Genomic DNA, 20,662 nt, shown 5'->3' with positions numbered 1-20,662 from the left:
GGTATGGCCGGGAAGCGGCGAGCTCGGGGCATCTTCCCTCCTGAGCAGCCCCCTCCGCTCCCCGGGCAGCGTCGTCTCTCCAGAACCCTTACAGTGTCCTGCCGAATCACAGAATGTTCGAGGTTGGAAGAGACCTTTAAATTCAAGTCCCAGCACTACCACGGTCACCCATAAACCACGGCCAGATCCACCCATCTCTTAAACGCTTCTAGGGATGGTGACTCCACCAGCTCCCTCCCTGGGCAGCCTGTTCCAATGCCTGACCACCCGAATAGTGATTTTTTTTTTCCTAGTATCCAATCTGAATCTCCCCTGTCCTGCCCCTGTCCCCAGCTTCCTGCGCCCTCTCCCCTCAGCAGCCTGAGGCAGCTCCTCGCTGCTCCCCCGGCGGTGCCCCTCTCTCCCAGCCTGAGGCGGGCTGTGCCTGCATCCCGAGCCCTGTTACCCACCCTTGGGTCCCCGGGCCGGTGCAGTTTCAGACACTTCGGCAGGATTCACGGAGCCACAGAATCTGTGGGGCTGGAAAAGACCTCTGCGGTGATCGAATGCAACCTGTGACTGATCACCGCAGCGTCCATCAGACCCTGGCACTGAGTGCCACGTCCTGTCTTCCCAGAGAGGGGTGAAAACACCCCAGAGAGGGTGACTCCGCCGCCCGAGCACTCAGCCTGAGTCCTGGTGTGTTCGCAGAACCCGGTGCTAAGCAATGTCCCCTGCCATGGCTGTAAGTGCCAAGGGCAGCAGAAGGGTGCTGGGGCACCTCCAGCAGGGTTTACAGAGCACCCGAGTGAGGCCGTGAGTGTTGCCGGCTCCCTGGCTGTGGCCTGGCTGCTGCTGCCGGCTGGCATGTCGGGCAGCTCCAGCTCCTCACAGACCCTCAAAGCACAAAGGCTCCTCACTGTGGCTTGCTGCTCCTGGAGTTTGAGAACTTGTGCCCAAATCTGTAGCAGTGAGAGGAGCAGAGGGTGTGCCTACCCGAGGAAAGGGTGGCAGAGGTGTGCAGTCTGTACGCATCCAAGGGACAAGTCACTCCTGTGCCCTGGCAAGCAGCAGTGATGGTTGTGCCTGTCCTGCACGGGCTGGGACAGGCTCTGCCTTGCTGACTGAGTGCCTAAACCTGCTCACCAGCTTTGAAAGCAAAAGCTTTATAATCAGATTAAAAATCTAAGGAAAATGTATATCTATTGTCCATTTCAGGTCAAAACTAACTTAAAAATTCTGACCTCCTGAAAATGTTGGAAGTTGCCCATTTGCCTTGCCTGGGAGTGCTCCCAAAACAAGCAACTGGTTTTCAAAATTAAATGCAACACTGATTTTATAATCTTTCAAAGTTAATAGTGTATTTGTTGGTATTACTTAAGCTGCAGTCATTGCTGTTTCAACAACACTGTGTAGGTATTGTTTTCTGCCAAGACTTCTTCTATAACGCATCTTGAAATTCCATTTCTCTGAAGTTGGGAGTGCAAAAATAAACTGCTTCTATTTCAAAAGAGAAGTTTTAATTTATTCCCACACAATAGTCCTGTAAGATTCCTCAAGTTTGTTGGATAATATGTGAGGTTTTATAGCCAAAAAGAAAAAAAAAAAGTTGTTAATCAGAATTTTTTGATATGTGTGGCTGTACAGTGATACAAGTTTTATTTTGAGAGCTGGTGAAGATCGAGAAAATCTCTTTTCTGTTGTCCATTCAGTCACTGGGAGTGTAATCAGATGTGACAGCTTTGTTTTGCATTTTGCTGGTTACATTACTGTCATTTGGTATCCTACTCAGAGAATTGTGTGGGTGGTGCTCTGGAATAAACCACAGCTTTCCTGCTTGATCTTACTCCAGTAGTTTGAAATTCAGCTATAATGGACACAGTTGTTTTTCTAATTCACATCTGGATCCTTTAATACTCTTATTACATATGCAGTGAATGTTCTTAAGCATACTTTAGTGAGAGGTAGAGGGCTTTTGCTTGGGCTGTGGCCACATGTAGAAAATACAAGACTAGTAAATATTTAAAGGACATGTTTTATAGAATGAAAAAAATGTTGCTATATCCTCTGTTCCCATAAGAAGATTGGCAGACTTTCTAAGGTTTTTTTCTTTTAAATGTCATATGTCAAGACTATTTGTTCAATTGTTATTCTGAAATTCCCTGACTAATCTTGTCCTGATTTAATAAAATCTGAGAGAGTTACACACAAGCCAGTAGTGTGAGATGTGGCCAATACTGAGAGCTGCCCTTGCTGGTGTGTGCCTCAATGGCATCCTCTGGGTCAGAGAAGGATGCTTCTGAACAGTTAGTTCTCACACACACCCCTAGAATACACACTGGCTTTGCCAGCCTTGTCTCTAGCTCTGCTTTCCCATTAGGAAATCACTATTTCTTCCCCCTCCAAACCTCTTATGCCCTAGTTGGGCATAACGTCTAAAATATGATTTGTAAGCCTATGAAGAGTATTATCACCATTTGATATTAGAACGGCAAGGTCTCATTCTTGTTGGTTGAAAAATAATAAATGAGTATTTTACACTAACACACCTTTCTAAAAATACCTGAAAACATATGGGTGAAGTAAAGAATGTAGTCAATATTTTATTGACTGTTGTGTTATTAATATGACTTTTAATCAGTTACTCATTAGCTGAAAGATGTGATCAATATGACTATTTTCTTGATTCTCTGAATATTAAGGGAACTTTGTCATTTTCCATGTGTGTGTCCTGACAAAATCCAGTGTGACAGATGGAATTTTTCCCCTTAATTTGAATAGGCAGTCTCATCATTATGATGCGTTTTCTCCTTATTTTCAATTTAGCACTGAAGTGTCTAATTCATTTACTCATGAAAATAGGCAATTATCTGTTTCTACCCCAAGATCCTTATGACTGTAATAAACTTTAAAATAAGGCTGTAATTCAGTCATAAGGATGATAATCTTATTGTCCATAGGGCAGCCATATGGATCATGCTCTAAGATCTGTGTGTGTATATTTGTACAAGTCTGTGTTTTGTAAATACCTTTCCCGTCACCTTGCCCAAATCCTGCAAGCATCTCTTTTAATAACCCCCTTTTGAAGTGATTTTGTGCACCTGAAGAAATACCTTGTTGCACACCTCTGAACTAAAATAGCAAAATTTTTGCCGGACATGCATGAAATTGCATGAAATTTAAACATTTATGACCTTGATTCTTGGCTGCTATTGCTGCCCAGGTTGAGGAAAATTAAACAGGATTCAGCTGGATCCTCATGAGAGGAGATTGATGATGAAATGGGATTTATCCATCATCCCCGCTTTTCCCTACTAAAGTGGAGGACTTGGAGCAAAAGAAGGGAGAAACCTGAACAGCAAGCAAGTTGGAACTGAAGCCTATCTTAGCAATTGCAGCATGTAATTTCCTTGAGGAGGAGAGATGTTACTGGCAGAGGCCAGTATATTACATATATATATATTTTGTTAAAATATGGAGTGGATTTCCAGATAAAACCAGAAGACTGGGAATTGAAACTGAGGATGAAAAGTTTGAACTCTAGTTTGAACTGGTGAGTCCAACCTAATAACTTTTTAGATGTAACCAAATTATGTTTATTATTGATTCTAAGCCTGATCCCATTATCCTCAGTCATGTAGTCCTGCTCATTTCAAATGCATGCAAGATTTGCTTGTTCCATTAAAATATTAACAGCCAGTTCTGAACTTCCTTGATTCACACACTTGGCCAGACTTTAATTAAAGTCCTAAACATTTTTTTCCCCCAGTATGTATTTTAATTACTTTTGTCATGTTTTATATTGAATAAAGTATCTGAAAATGCCTCCACTCATAGCAGACACATCACAATGCTCCATTAGACATGTGTGTTACCCAAATAAGGTGGAGAGAAACCTTTTCCTAGTAAGTTTTTAGTCGCTCTAAGAGGAACAAAGGTGATGAAATTTGTACTTACGTTAAATTTGCACTTGTAAACTCTAACAGGAGAATGTTTAATACAAGTGTCTAGCTGAATCTCTTGAATGATGGTCCCATTAATTTTTTGTTGTTTAGGTAGTAACTCACCTTATTAATTAAATTTTGTTTTGTGTAGAGGAAACATATTGAACAGAAAAAATAAGAGCATTAGGCCACTTGGTGGTGTAATATGCAAAGGAAAAGTAACTTGTCATATTCAAGATAATGAAATTTACATAACAGACCATTTTTGTTTGCTTATTATCTGATTAAACACAGTACAAGACATTACATGAATGGTTTCTTTTTAAAGACCTTTAATTTCATGCAAGTAGTCAAGTAGATTTTGTCAGATAAATTCTGGGTTTAGCTCAGCTCTTTCTGAAGGCGTTTGTGTTCAAGCTATTAATGGTTTGTTAGTTAGTTCAGAAACCCTGATACAGTTCTCTGTGGGAAATGTATACTTTAAAAATATAGAGGGCCACATGGGATCTGGAGTACTCTACCACCTAACAGCTTTGCTTTTATCTGCTGAAATCTGGTGTCCTTCACATTCCCAACAGGTGCAGCAGCTTCTCCCCAGGTGTTTGTATTTTGTACACTGACTTAGGAGCTCGGGAGGAGCTGTGGCATTGCAGTGCTTTGGGGGTGGCTTGAGCTGTACAGGCTGTGACCAGAAAGCAGAAGTGAGAACTTACCATGCTGGCTGTAAGGAGGGGCTTACCCTTTAGGTTGATACAGAGTGTACTCTGGTGCTTCAGAAGGCAGGCAACAACAGTGATGGTTATGTGCTGCTTGTAGTGCTTGTTCTTAAGAATAATGACATCCTGGATCACACTCTCCTGGAATACCTTCAGCACTCCACAGATTTTTTAATAAATTCGACCTGGAATATTTTTAACTTTCCTACCACAAGCCAGGTAGCAGATAATTGATCTCCTTATGTTACACATATTGTCTCCTGAAGCTTCCAAGTGGTACTGATGACCAAAGATGTAGTGTGGATGGGAACTCACAATTTGTAACATGCTTCTATAGCTCCTGTAATATGCTCTGCAATTTTGTTCTCTGAGTGAAAGCTTGGAGGAGGGCAACATAAACAGACATACTGCAAGGTCACTTGACCCTTTAGATTACTGACTATATGTAACCAAAATAATATTATTTCAATATCTAGATAGTTAGGACCTGTTGCAAGCCATGAATCTCTTAGAAATTACTGACAACTTTTAGTTTAAGCTTCTGGTTTGTTTTTATTTTCTTTCTAAACACACTTGGTGGAATACAGAGTCTTTGGAAAAAATTGGCTGGGGTGAGAAAGTGACAGTTGCAGAGAAAAATAAATTAAATAAAAACTATGAGAGATTTATCTGGCTAGGTTGATTTACTAGAACTCTGAACCAATTTTAGTTCTTCCAAAGTCTTTGCAAATAACTAGCCTGATGTGGAATGAGAGGGAGCTGGATGCAATCTGTGAGGAGGAACATGGCTCCGCTGTAGCCTTATTATGCTTCTTTTTATTATACTGCTCTTCTATTGAGAGGGTTTGCTGAAAAAAGTGTACTAAATGGCAGCTATATGATCAATTCTTTTCACCTTTAAAGTAAAGACCCCTCGTTTGCTTAAGGGAGATGGGGAAGGAGTTTAAAGATTTAAGCGTGTAACTGTTCAGATGGAGTCTGTTTGGTTAGACCAAAATTCCTTGTGTCACTGCTCATTAATGTTGTTGTCGCAAGTGTTTCTGCATGAGTGTCCGAGAAGAACTGGAGATGATCAATTCAAAATGGCCTTGTCAGACTGCATGAAGTATTCGCTCTGAGATACATATGGAAATGCATGTTTTATAATTTATTCTGACAGGGTATTCACATTGCTGCTTTAAGTATTTCTCCAGATCTTTTCACAGTAGATGATCAATTAGTGTTTTACTTATTCTTTCTATTAATTTAAAACATGGAAATGACAATATGGCCACTTCTTGTAGGACTTTTGTGTATCCTGTGAAATGAAATCAATCAGGTCAGTGATCTGTCTGGTTCTGTCACCAACAGGTTCTTAGAGAACTGCCTCTTGTTGCAGTGTCTTCCTTCTCCCCACTCTGGTAGAAGGCCAACTGAACTACAGCCCTCTGGAGGCCCCAGGGCAAGAACCAGAATCTAATCTAGGTATTGGAATGGACTTTTTATGTAGGTTTTTGTAAACTCTTCTTTCCCTTCTGTGGTCATCTTGTCTCCAAAGGAGATTACAAATTCTAGAAATTGCTTACCATGTTGTGGAAATTCACATAGAGTTGCATTAGGCAATTTAAATATGTGGTGGCATGGTCATGAGTGGTGGCATGGTCAGGTCTGGATGTTACATCCCAATGGTGAACATTTATTTCTTGAAGGACTTTGCCTTGCATGCTGAGGATGAAATGATCCACTGGTATCTGAAATTTTAGCTTATATTTTGTTTTTCACATATCTCATGCTGAGTGGCTGATTGGACAAAAAGGTGTTTTCATTTTTAATCGGTGTTTTACACTTTCTGTCCATTTCATTTACATGTCCTTGGTTTTCTACATATGAGAGCCTGAATTTCAGTCATAGTTACCCTCATGCCAAATTTTCTTGGAAAACCAAAACTGATTTTATTTAACCTTATAGCAAGTTAGCCAGTGTTTTTACCCTAAACACATTGTATTTTCAGTCATGTAACTTCTTGCCTTCTATGTTTTTTGTTTTGTTTCTTTGATTTTTTAAATTAAATTTTTTCATCTCTGTTGATGCAGGTTATAAGGTGAAAATGTGCATTCCAGAGAGTAAGTTCACAGAAGATGGAAGTATACAACTTGTATTAAGGTAATATGATTATTCTAGTGGATAAAGTAAAACTTGTTATGTTTTGGATGCTTTGTCTACCTTTTTTTCTCTTAAACATTGTCTATACTGACATGTCTGAACATCACAGGTATTTCTAAATGTGGTTTCTGATCTCAAGCTACTCCTAAATTGTTGTTCATAGGAAGCAGTTCAGGAAGAAGTTCTATCCATATCTTAGGTGGCACTTTCAGAATCCTTGCTGGACCAGCAATATTGCTGTGTTTTAGATAACCTGTAATGGCAAAATATTTTTCTGAATCTTGTACAACCTGTTTCTCATTTTGCAAGTGGATGGTAGGTAAAAAGGGCAATGCAACTTCAGTAAAAATAATTTAATATTTTTGTTTGATTTAATTGGAGGCATAAATATAACAGTCACAGTTATTCAACTCAAACCTTATATTTTTTGTTACCTACCAGAATTTGTACTTTATAGTACAGAGCAACACTTCACAGTTGCCGAGTTCCACTGGAGATGAAGTGATAATCTCTGGCTGTAAATTGTAAATTGCTTTGGGATAAAAGGTACTGCATAAATGTAAATCGTTACCTTATTAAATGCAAGTGTAGCATAACATGGTTTTCAAATTACTAATGAGTATTTCTTTGCAAGTCTGATCTCTTTTTAAAGATAAAATAGCACTAGGTTTATTTAATCATCCTAAAATATTCTTATCTAGCACATTGTAATACTTATTTTTATTGCTATAAACAAGCATCATTGAGAAGAATTGCAGGATAAAATAAGATAAAGTTTACAGTGTTTTTCTTAGTTGTAATGTTTTGATTGCCAGTCAGGTTGCTTATTTTTTGTTTAAATTAAAATCTATATTTTATGATAATATTTACTGAAACATTTTTTTTGGTATTGTTGCTGTTTTTAACAAAATAGAGAAGTCAAAATGTCATAGAATCTATTCTGGTTATGCAAAATTATTAAAGATGTTAACATCAAAAACTCTGAATAATTGTTTGGGTATATTTAGCTGAAGTACTGATGAATACCATTTTAACCTATCCCTGTATAATTTTTATAACTTCATTTCCTTCCCCCCATTTACATGTTTGGCTTTCATTAGAGTGAAGGAAGAAAAGTCAACAAGACTGTAATTTAAATGAGACCTTTCACCAGTAGGTTGCAAAATCATTAAATCCTGATCAGTCTAATTGTGCTTTTTAGAAATTGTTCTACCTGACTCAATTTACCACTCGTTTGAGCAACCATAAGACAAATACATGTTTACATACCAATGAGTGGAACTTGTCAGGTAATATGCTTCAAATGATTTTGTTTCACAGACTTACTTAATCCAGGGAAGAAATGGATGAAAGTAGTGAGGTTTTAAGAAGAAATTGCTTAGGAAGAGGGGCCATAGCTAAGCATGTCCTGGTACATGGAGCAATTGGGGAAAAACTCACACATAATTGGAAAATTTGGAGTTCTGTTAACAATTTTGGGAAAACCATCAAGAAAAGCTTGATGAGGAAGGATATGACAAAATAGAAAAAATCCATAAGGCTTAAATTATGACTCAAGAGGTGTTCCCACAACATGTAAAAGCTAATTTTTGTTGGACACTGAACTTGTAGCAGGCCCAGCATGATTTCATTTTGTACTGAACTACATTTCTTTCATAATATGTACTTACATATTTTTAAGAACACTAGATGATGGATATAAAAGATGAGAGTTTTATGCATGTGCTTTTTAGCAAGTCTAATTTCACTCTCAGAGCATGTTCACATCAGGTAAACACTGTCATTCTGTGTTTTGATTTGATTCATTATTATTCTGACATAATTTGGGATGTAAAACATGGGAAGGGAATACTGCTGGTACAGCAGCAGGTAATATGGCGAAAACTGAAACATTTTCCAGAGGTGTATTGCTAAGGCAACCTCATGGCAAAAATGGAACAGAAATTTGTAGCTTTGTGGCTGGCATGAGTAAACAATATTAAGACAAGGGGAAGGAATATTAACTGTCTATAAAGATGTGGACCAAAGTGAGGCTGAGTTTTGGTCCTGTATTGGTCAATCTAACGAAGCAGCAGTGGAGACAGAAATCATGTGGGCACTATTAACTTACAGTCTCTGCAGAACTTTGTGTTGGTCTGTGTTGCAGCCACATTTTTGGTTTGCTGTATCGCCACAGTAGCAGTAGGAGCCACTCAATCAAAGAATTAGCAAAGCTCCTATTTTTACTGCTTTCTGCCTTGTCCCCTGATGGTCAACTGCAAAATGCCATGGTGCCTTGGGGATAAACAGTGAAGGAGTACAGACAAAATTAATAATAGTTAATTTAGATTCTCTGCTCCCAGCTCAAGAGAGCAGTTAAGCCTGACTTTAAGAGTTGGGGCTCAGAATTCAAATGCAGAATCGTATATGCAAAGTTGGCTGTGATATTTGCTCTTACTGGGCTGGGGTAGGAGGAGAAAGGAGTATGTGCAATTTTGTTGTGTAATTTTTGAGATTTCTTGCATGAAATTCTTAATGGTTTTCAAATACTAGAATATGTAATGGTATTTCCTGCATATGGTTTAGCTATTTAAATTTGTATTTTTATATACTATGCAATAAAAATGAAGTTAGTCTTTATGCAGTACTCCACTAAGATGCTCCATATACAATCAGCTTTGCCAAGGAGTGGTGGAATGAGGAGTTCTGGTCAGAGCTAAGGCACAGAGGCCCACTATGGACAGGGAGCCTGGGTAGGATAGAACATCCCCAATTACATAGGTGGCTAGTCTTAAACACACATTATATGCTGGGGCTGCAGGTCTGATGAGAAAAAACAATTAAAGGACAGGTAGAGTCTGACCCCAAATCTCACCTGAACCTTTAGTACACTGATTGTTTTCCTCCCTCTGATCTCACAAACTCTTTATTTTATAACAAGTATTACACCACGTTGCCTCTTCATTATTTTTGTTTTCTTTCATCTCTTGCTGAGTGTATTAATTTATTTTAGATTGTTGCTCAGTACATGATCTTGAAAGACGTATAACACTAAATATAAACAAAAAATAACAGCCTGTTGTGTGAAATGATAATGTCTGCTAAAAACTGAAGGATGTGAAGTAGAATAGCTTTATTCTACTTGATTTTAAATTATTTTCTGCTTTTACTACAGTTTTCCACATAGGCAAATGCAGAAATGATACAGAAAAAAATGGTAGATAAATCACAATTTCTTGGTTTATCCTGGTTCTTTGGATATATAAAGATTATGTAAGGCTCTGGTCTTTAAAATTAGCATGCAGATGTTCTACAGCTGCTTGTTGATGCCTGACTCAACAGTGCCTGAACACCTTTTTACCTGCCTGGAGGTGTCATGGTGCATTTCACTGAAGTGATTAAAATAATCCTTATTTTGTTAAAAAAGTGTAACTCATAAAGCGAGTCTGAGCATTTATTGAGGATGAAGATACCACGAAGCAAACAGCTTTCTCAAAAGGGAGACAATATTTATTTACCTTAGGCTCTCTTGGTCCTGTCAATATCATGTATTAAGCATTTCACAAAAGTACAGCACTTCCTTAGCACAATGATGCATTGAACATTCTCCCCAGGCTATTTCAGACTCCCATTAGAACTTCATCATTCTATCAAGAATGCTTATTTATACACCTCACAAACTGATTTAAAAAACAGAGTGCTTGTTTTCCTAGAGTAAATTTGGAATTGAAACCCAGATGACAGTCTCGGTATTTTCACCTGGTTTACACAGGTGAATATGCTTGAATATGCTTCAAGTACATTTCATTTTCTAGTGAAGAAGTTGCTTGGGCTATTCTTGAATACTGACAACATTTTTTGCTTAAATTCTTTGGCAGCTATTCACTGACAGAGTTCTGCCTGTCTTGTGTATAGGCCAGCTAGATACCTGGAGCTTTTACATTTATAACCAAACAAAAAAGCACATGGCTTAATTTGGCTAAATCAGGGAGTAAGGGCATAAATGTGATGACTTCTTTTAGCCAACAGACTGAAAGACTAACTGATTAAACCTGTTTGAGTTGGAAAGACTCTATTAATAGATTACAAATTTCTGTGTATTATAAACAGCATTGACCACAGGCTTTCTGTTATTTTCCTTACACCAAGAAAGCTTACTCTGTGAATATGAGGCTCCCCATACTTTGCTGCCAGGATGAGTTTCTGTTTTTGTTACACCACCACCTAGGTTACCATGTAAGAGAACTGAGATCAGGTTTTATAAAGGTTAAAAATACTGGAATTCTTATTTCAGACTCAGTGGTTGGGGATTCCACAGCCCACACCAACATGTTCAAGAGATCAGAAGCTGATAGAAATACTTGCTGATCAGCAAGAGAGAAGAGCAAAACAGATAGGACCATTGTTTCTCCTCAGGAATGTTATAGTTCATAAACAGTTAAATGCTTCCTCCTTAGAAGAGTATAGCTTAGCCCACAAGGGAAAAAAGGCTAATTCACTCTTTTACACTTAATTGTTAGCATAACTGCTGGAGTATTTTAGCCAAAATTCGATCAAAACTCAATTTTGTTCTTGAAATCAAGTTACTTTAGGATTACTTCAGTGCAAACAACAGAAGAATTTGAGCTCTCTGTTGGCTTTCATTATAAATAATTCTGAGTTCTGTTCTGTAGCCTTCATTTGCCAGAGTGATAGAGCTTCAGCTACTGAAAGTTCACAAGAAATAAGATGAACATGTATTTTGTATCAGCTGTGAGAATATGCTGTTAGAGTGGCACCTATGCAATCAGTAAGTTAACAGCAGAATTGAGTGTATTGTTTACTTCACAAGGAAAGCCAAACCTGAGGCACTGCAGCCACACTTCTGAATGATTTGTACTGTTCACTGCCAAATCCATCTGCATAAATATGCTTCCTTGCAGAATTTAGATGAATAGAAATGCCTCCTCTTTGGCTTTATTAATGTCATTTATTTTTAATAGAGGGGAAAATTGAAATAAGTTCTTTATGTGAAGTCTGTTGAGGAAAGGAATCTGGGGAAAAAACTTAAAAGTTAATTTTTTTTTAATCTTGAAATCTTGTGCTTAGTAAGTGTTTAAAAATTTCTGGCAGTCCTGTTAGTAAAAATAATTATTCACAGCCTTCTGGGTGTTGTGGATCTTTTCATTTTATATGTTCAAAAGAAAGGGGGATTCTTCCAAATCCTCAAATGTACAAAAGTACATTATTTTCATTTTCATCACATTTCTTCATTGCATTAGATTTGCATGGATTTTTAACCCAGAGATTTAGCAGCACTGTGGGAAGACAAGTTCCTCCCTCCACCATTTCCCCCCCCTTTTTTTTTCTTTTTCCAGGAGGGCATTTTGGGTCATTTTAGATGAAAGAAACTTCAGTTCATGCTATTATGTTGGTTTCCTGGTTCAGGTTTGAGTCCTTCTCTAAAGGACACACAAAAGGGAAAAATGTTGGCAACTATATTGGACCTCTGGGTTGTGTTTCTTTTAATTTAAGCACAGATTCCAGTTAATACTTTTGAATAACATCAGCTTTCCTTCTCAGGTTAGTCCTACTGATTATCCTTTTGGGTGAAGGGATATTTATTAGTGGGGACTGGTTATGTAGAACTCTGTTGGTCGATGTAACTGGAAGTGATGGATCTTGTTTGACTAGGGGAATGTGGTTCCCTAAGAATACAAAAGAATCACACAATTTATCTGAATGCAAGATAACACTGCAGTTAAGAAAAACGGTTCCAGGTGTTCCAAATGTTTCATGATGCAGAGGCTATAAGGACGTCCACCAAACAAGGATTTTTGTGATGAGGCCATTGCTTTAGAGCTCAATGCAATGTAAAGGCACAGGAGGGAAGTTCTGGTTAATTCCACTGCTAATGAATAGTCCCTAAAATATCTGACTTACTAGAATGAACAAATGATATCTTTTGGATAAAAGAGTTTTCCTGAAGGAAAATGCTAAAGTGACTTCTCAGTGTGAATTCTGTTACATCTACTGCAGATGCTATGGCAAATCATATTACTCTTAAATAAATTATCTAAATGCATTAGAACATGTAGACATTGTTGGCCATTTACACTGGCTTAGGAAGAACATATCCTAAAACAGAGATGTGGAAATTTCTGGTGTCCACAGAAAATTTGGTCATATTCCTGTAGATTTATGTTTCACTGTCCTTTACTATTCACACAACCACTTGCCAGATATTTTACAATGGATCTGTTACTCTGGGAGTGACTGGTACACTGAGTATTTTTCATGACAACTGGTACTTCATAAATGCAGGTTATTAATAGCCAAAGAGTTTTATTACTTGTTTAGAGTTTACAGAGTGTTTCTGCTAAGAGAAGAAACTGTCGTGTGGGAAGACACATAAAAGCAGCTCCTTATTCACAGACAATACCTGTAGTACTGCTTATCTCAACATGGCTGGGATCAAATGACAGCAAATAATTTCTTGGCTTGTAGTTCCTAGTCCTTTGTTTCAGAGTGCACTTGCTCTCCTACTTTCTCCCAGGGATGTATTACCATGCCTTTCTTCCTGTGCCCTTGACTTTCCAGCCGCCTACTTATTTTTTTGCCTCTGGCTGCTTCAAGTTGCCTTTTTATAGTTTGATGTGACTGCCAAAAATCTTCAGGCTGATTTTAGCATTCAAACGTGAAGGAAAACCTCAGTCCACCTGGCCCAGCTCCTAGAACTTTAGGACTGTCGGGAATGGTGGCTGCCTTCCTAGGCTGTTACTGTAAAAAATGCCCATGGAGATGTTCTCATAATGTCATGTGTCTCTGGTTCCTGCCAGCCTGCAGACAGTTTAGAAGACCACCACTAGGTCAACACCCCCTCCTAGAGAGCTGCCTGATCTTCAGTTTAACAACAATTTATCCATGAGACCATTGAAGAGCTTGAATGCCTGTTAATGCATCTAAGGACTTTGGGAAGATGACTAGGAGGCTTTTGTTTACATGGAATGTCAAGATTGTCCTATCTCCTTTTGGACTAATTTTATTTGAGAATACCGTCCATCACTGAAGTTAGCATTAATCCTCCAGAAATGCTGAGATTTGGATATAAATGCAAGGATATCTGACATGATTTCAAATTTGATAATACAGGAACTACTGCTTCTAAGTGTAACTGAAATTCCATATTTTGTTGTCTTAATTAACAGTCAGATGCACATTTTCTTAGTAGTTGGGAGAATATGCTTTGTGGATCTGTTTTCACACACTATCATCTAGAATTCACAATTTCTTTTTTGTGATTATCAGACCAATATTAGAAGCATTTTGGATCTCATGTTCATGTGACAATTCTGAGATCTTTTAAAATGTATTTTTATGTCCCTAGACCTATTTATTTTCTTCAGTTAACATTAGAATATAACACATCAAAAGGCTGTGTGTCTGATATGTGCTCTGGCAGCTGCTTTGTCACTATATATGTCAAGGGCTTATTGTGCAAGGTGTTATAATTACCTACAGAAAGATGGTCCTTATCTAAGATATCCCACCATCTAAATGCAAACCAGGGCAGAGCTACGACTATTTATATTTTGTGATGCTATTGCTCCAAATATTTTCCTGTACCTTTACCTAATCATGCTTTCAGTGACTCAAAATGTGATTTGCATCAGCTCCCAGCAGAAATCTAAAGGTTTTAAAACTTAGATGGCTTCATTTGTCCATAGATTTGTGCTTATGTGACCTGTCATGTGCCTGGGTTGAAAATAAATGAAATACAGAGTAAAGAAAGTGTAGCACTGCATGAGGTTGCTGTTGTGTTTATGTGCAGTGAGACAGGTTCTTCCAGGGACCACCAGTTCCCTGAGACTGTCACTGTGCTTGGCAGATCCAGTATTTCTGAAGAGCAATTAATATGTTTGCTTTGTGCTTATACAGATTAAGAGTTCAGAGTCATGGGACAGAATCTAGGTTGAAGTAGACTAGGATTAAGCTGTAATTCTGGTGGTGTTATAGTGTTTACCAGCTAATGACTAAGTGTATCCTTTCTTAGATGCTTCTGGGAGAACAAAATTCTGTTAGTGTTTTATTTACACTGTTTACATTCTTTTAGAATGTCAGATGTCAGCCTTTTTTGGGATGTGATTCCTCTGAGGTAATTTGAACCTTTATTCTAATTATTTAATTATTTTGGGCTTTTTGTTTAATTTTTTTCTCTCTTGCCAGTGTTAATTATTGATACTTTAATCGTAAATATTATACACTGCACGATGAAGCAGTCATTGAAAAATTATTTCCTGTAATGAAGAAAAGAATGAGGGTCTATTGAGATATGAATATATAATGATGGGAGAGTGTTGCAATTCAGATAAACATAATGGGTGATTTGACTTACATGAGAAGTGAATATTATGCTATAGAAAAGTCTCATTTTTATACTTGCTATCATATAAGCTAGTAAAAAATACTAGCTGTAAATAGAGTGGGTAATTTTGACTAAATAAGTGGGAAGTATCTGCATAGTCAGTAATTGCTATTCTCATCATTGCAGCAAAGTTAAAATATGTAGTATTACTTTGGGGATGCTGTTTTGGATGAAAGAATGCTGTGTTTCAAGGCTAGAGAAAAGTATGATTAATGCTGTAGAAATGAAGTATTTTTTATGTTTTTATGTGTGGAGTTACTGCTGTACCACTATAAAGACTTAGTCCTGGGTTGTAAATGAGCTTGAGCTCTGCAGTTCCTTGTACGAAATCCTTAAAGGTCATGTCCCTTTTAGAAGTTTTATTTCTAAAAGTAATGGAACAGAAATTGCTTCTTATTTCAAATCTTTCTAGCAGAGGCAAATGTTGGATGCAAATGCACTTGGGTTCCTTTGCAGTTCTGTTTTTACAGTTTGTTCCAGAGTGCTTGCCTGTTTTCTTCCTGATGCCTGTCCTGTTTAGTTGCTTTAGTTTACAGCTGCTGTTCCAGCTACTTACAAGCTGGTAGCTGTGTACAGCTGATGTGGAGATACAACAAATGAAGTTTCAGTTTAAAAAGTGGTCTTTTATGAAGTAGTCTGCTGATTTCTGGGTTCCCTCCCTTTGGGGAGAATAATGATGGAACCAATGGATAAAATTAACCTTCTATTCAGAAGGAAGAGTCACACTTTGAGCTGGTTTGTCCTGGAAGGCTTGTAGTGCTGCAAGGTTCTGATGAGGTCAGAACGAGATAATGCAGAGATAAAAAAATTTGCATTCCAAAAACACAAGATAGAAAATAAAAAATAATGACACTGGAATTATCAGAAATGAAATTAAAGAAGCAGTTAAATTGGAGGGTTTTATGAGAGAAAGCAAGAACAGAAATGAAGTTAGGAATAGAAGACCAGCAGAGCATGACTTTGGAATGTAAGAAAGACCATGCTTAACTACCTGACATGAGGTGGTACAGGAAGTTGACTTGCTCATTTCTTGTTCTTGGTGATTTTTTTTCCTGAGAAGCTGCTGTGAATAACTATATATTTGCCTACTACACAATTAGTTTGGAGAGATTATAGTCATATTTCATAGTGATACCTTCCCATTTTTACAAAACTAAAAAAAACCCGCACATTTAATGCTGAAAATGTGGCAGGTAGCAATTGAAAAGAAATATTTCTTGAAATATGCAAGACATTCAGGACACCAGATGAGAACAGTGGTGTGTAGCAATCTTCCTTTTTTCCTGTGAAAGATGTTGGAAATCTTCACCACAGTGAAGTAGTTCAAAGTCCCAGTTTATAAAGCTATTGTTTGCAATGCAAATGTGGAAACCAACCTTGTCAGTTTTCACTCCTGTTCTGCTCTGCAGTGTAGAATCCAGGAGAGCTTTGGAAACCCATAGCTAACATTGTAATGGTGTATGGCTTTACCGCAGTGTGAATTCCTTTTAATGTCAGTTTCTCTATGGGGGATTAGCCACCACAGATGTCACAGATCCTGGGAATATCTTCCATGATAAAAAAAGGAAAGCTGGCATCTCAACTGTCATTTAATAATCTACAGACTCGTTAATTTATGTTTTATGATATTTGATACCTGCAGATACAACAAACCTGTTTTTCAAGTGCTTGCTGGTTTGATTGCAAAATGTGCATTAATTTATGTCCTTCTAGAACAGTTAGGTTATAAAATGCCATGTTGTCTTTGCTTTGAATTTTTTAACGTACCAGTGGATAAACCAAGAGTGCCAATTTTCCTATAATATGAGTCCTAAAACAAGCCTCTTTGACTAATAACTTCTCCCTGCCTTTTCTCTCTTTGCCCTGTGTAATGTTAGTCTAAAAAGCTGGTTAAGGTCAAAACAAGTTTATGCCAGTTAAAAACAGCCATATGGAAAGTTCCAGCACTGAGCCCCATAAGCTATGAGGGAGGAATTTATAGCCTCGCAATGCTCCTAGTGCTTCTCTTTAATTAACTACTCTAAGCATCCTAAAATTCTCCACAGCAATCTGCCTGACAACAGGGAGCCCTCTAGATCTGTATATAGTAGTAATCACTCTGCCCAACATATCCTATATAGATGAGTATATCAGGCGTTCTGTGACCTCCCAGGAAACTGTCACACTTCTTTGTTCTGCCCCGAAGATGTGAAAAATAAGTTGGTTCAATTGTTTTGCTGTTATTTAAGGAAAGCATAATCCCACCTTCTATGTTACTAATTTTGCCTGTAGAAACATGTTTGTTTCTCTGCTTTCAAGAAACTGCCAAAAAGACAGAAATCCACAATACTTTTGGGAGTGTTATCACATGTATTTCTCTTTTATGAAATGTTTTTCTTTTCTATTGAGTTTTCATTTTCTTGCTTCAAAAGAAGGACACTTAGATGTCCTCTGGAGAAAGAGAGACAAGTGTGTCAGTATTTAATCCTTTCAAAAAGGAGGTGCTCAAGATCTGTGATTTGGCTTTGTTTTTGTCTTTTCTTTTATTGGGTATAAATGATTGGTTCTTGTTATGATTCAGTTCTTCAGGTATTGCTACCTGCAAACTTTATCTGTATTTATATATTTTCTTCTTTGCCATTGCTGAAAACATGAAAAACCACTGACCACAGATTCACCTCTTCTTAGTAATATCTCAGTTTTTAATTCACTTGTGTTTGCCTGTTTTGTTCTAATTATTAATTGGAATTAAGAGTGGTTATTTATCAAAAATCTTGCAACATTTGAAGTGCTTTGTAAGTTTACTTCTATGAAATGATGTTACTGCCTTTTGTTCCAAGTTACGGTTTTTTCACTGTCAGAGGTAAGTACTGATCAATTCACTATTGTGGAAAAAATGCCTGGAAATAATATGGCTTTTGGAAAATATAGGTTTGTTGCTTTTCATCTCATTGGGTGAGACAATGTTTTTTGTTTAAAGAAAAGGGTAAAAAGCAGAGTCTGAGTTACATTTCATGTTACTTTAAAATCTTTCTCTTGTTAGCTTGTATTTCTTTCCTTTTGAAGATAAATCCCCAATCATCTGCTTATTTCTACTCTTGTCTCTGTCCTGACCCTATCATTACACTGATGAACTCCCTGATGTATCTGTTACCTTTTTTGATTCTGGCCAGAATGGGTCAGTGTCTCAGGTGAGGATGGAATCACAGAATCATAAACCATCTCAATTTGGATGTGACCCAAAAGGATCATCAAGTCCAACTCCCTGCTCCTCAGGACTGCCTAAATATGTATGAGAGAATTTCTGAAGCTACAAAGGCAGTTAGACATCTGACTGAAAATCAGTATTAACTGAATACTTCACTCCCTTTCTACCTTTGAAAATCTCACTGTATAATAATATTTCCCTCTGGAGCTGTCTGAATAAGAAAGATAACAGATGTCTATGTATCATGATTGCTTACCCAAGACATTGCTGTGTAAATCTAGTAAGTGAGGATCAAGATACTTTGTGATATGCTCTACCATGTCAAAACAGTGGCTAAATCTTTTCACTGAAGTGGTGATTAGGAAATTTATATTTAATCCAAATAGTCCCCAAGTGCCACTACAAAGAAGTAAGACTTAATTGCATTATTGTTTGTGACATATATTGTATGCAGTACAAGTTAGAATAACATGCATTGTATAAAGATTTTCAGTATCAGCTTTATTAATTGAGAGTTAAAAAATTCAGGTGTATTAACATGCTAAATGCATTTCTGCATTCTGAACTTCCATATGCTTTGACTTAACAGTGACTCTAACAAGGGTGGCATTAATAGAAGGACTATTTAGCTAGTTTTCAAACTTCCAAATATGTACAACCACTGTGTCTGCTTACTTCAACAAAGACATAGGACAGGCTCAGTAAAAGATGTAGTGTCTAAAGAAAATGGAAAATATAGACTGCTTGTGTGAACAGAAATTTGGTGAAGTCCTCGCATGTCCCAGTAACTCTCAATGAAACATTTCCACCTGTGAATGCCTATATTGCTTAGGAAAGTGAGATTGAGCCACATCAACACTTCAAAATTGTAGTGCCTTTGTAGCCCTTATATGTGTATTCGAGTTAGCTTTAATCTTCAGTAGCAGCAGAGGCAAGGATGTAATGTATAGGGTTTCAGCGAGGAGCAGCAGCCAAAGTAAGTGTCCATTAAATGGATTATATCTCATTTTGTAGTCCTCAGTATAGTCAGTGCCAGGTGACCTTAGCAATGTTTTTAATTGGACCCATTAGATTTAGTCTAGCAAAATCCCATCTAATTCTGCTGTTGTCTTTACTGTGCATGCCTGCCATTTGACTCAAATCAGGTCAGTTCTTGTGAAAATGTTATTTCAGGCCTGTCAGATGAGAGACGCATGCTTTGATGTGACCACATGATCTCAGGTGACATATTTGTGGCTCAAACTTAACAAGAGTTAAATGTGTGCTCACAAAATAGGTAAGAATAAACTGTATTTTAGCCATGTGAGTGATGACAAAGTATAAAAAATAAGCAGAAGGGTGTTCATACCTGGTTCGTAAGGTTCCTGAATTTACGAATTAGATTGATGGAGGCTAGGAGTTCGGTAGGCTGAAGAATTACTGTATGACTAAGATGAACTCAGTTGGTCAGAGCATGGTTCTAATAATGCCAAGGTTGTGGGTTTGATCCTGTATGGATTTTTCACTTAAGAGTTGGACTTGATGATTTTTGTAGGTTCCTTCAAACTCAGAATATTCTGTGACTGTTCTGTCCTTACCTGTTTCCCTAGGCACCTGCTATTGACTGCCCTCAGAGACTACATGGACTGTGGCTCAAATCATTAAGTCATTAAGTCTTTCCCATTTTATCACACACATCAGTGCTTTGGTGGCTCTGGGTCATACTGCTACATACTTAGCCTACATAGCTTAGATCTCTTTTTGTCTTAAACTCAGCACCCCAATTGGGTAGAAATTTGGTAGGATTTTGAACCTGAAACGATTAATGTCTAAACAGTAACAGATGTTTTGCTGCAAGGTGCTGTGTAAGAGTAATCTACTTTTTTGTAACATTGTTTTCAGAGCGTACACAGAGGTTGTGCAGAAAATTCGGCATTTTTACTAACTTCACAGTTGTTTATTCATAAAAGACAATCAGAAAAGCTCTCACATCCAGTGATGTGTGGTTCAGTGCTGAAGCCTGGGTACCATAAATGATATTCTGCAACTCCAGGGCATCTCCATGAAATGGACACTGTAAGGTCTGGGTTACAAAAGCAGCTGTTCTGCCTGAGTGCTCTGTGCCTCACTGCCAAACTAACAACTGTGAGCAATGCAGAGAACTCTGAACAAGGCAGTGTATATTGATTGCATGGGTCTGGTATTTCTTCTTTAGGCTGGGCTAGCACCCAGCGTGAAAAGTCCACTGACTGCAAAAGAGAATAATGCTTTCTTCTTGAAACCTGTATTTCTCTGTCTTGAAATATGAGAAGTCTTTAGTTATATTTTTCAC

At 37.8% G+C, this 20,662-nt stretch overlaps 1 long non-coding RNA gene across 2 annotated transcripts in view; it reads left to right on the top strand.

Moving 5' to 3' along the window:
- Positions 1-12: 12 nt before the first annotated feature.
- Positions 13-20,662, top strand: part of LOC146432316 (uncharacterized) — a 95,403-nt gene continuing 74,753 nt past the window's right edge. The window contains exons 1-3 of one of the 2 annotated variants that reach the window (XR_014854556.1): positions 13-724; positions 5,990-6,103; positions 6,712-6,781. This is a non-coding gene — a long non-coding RNA (uncharacterized LOC146432316). Of the gene's footprint in view, positions 725-3,408; positions 3,533-5,989; positions 6,104-6,711; positions 6,782-20,662 lie in introns of those variants that run through there. The other variant, XR_014854555.1, reaches the window with a different exon arrangement.

The sequence above is a fragment of the Lichenostomus cassidix genome, chromosome 11 (assembly GCF_008360975.1).
Source record: "Lichenostomus cassidix isolate B80296 chromosome 11, HeHo_3.0, whole genome shotgun sequence".
Lineage (NCBI taxonomy): Eukaryota > Metazoa > Chordata > Aves > Passeriformes > Meliphagidae > Lichenostomus > Lichenostomus cassidix.
This window is presented reverse-complemented; position numbering and strand designations above follow the sequence as displayed.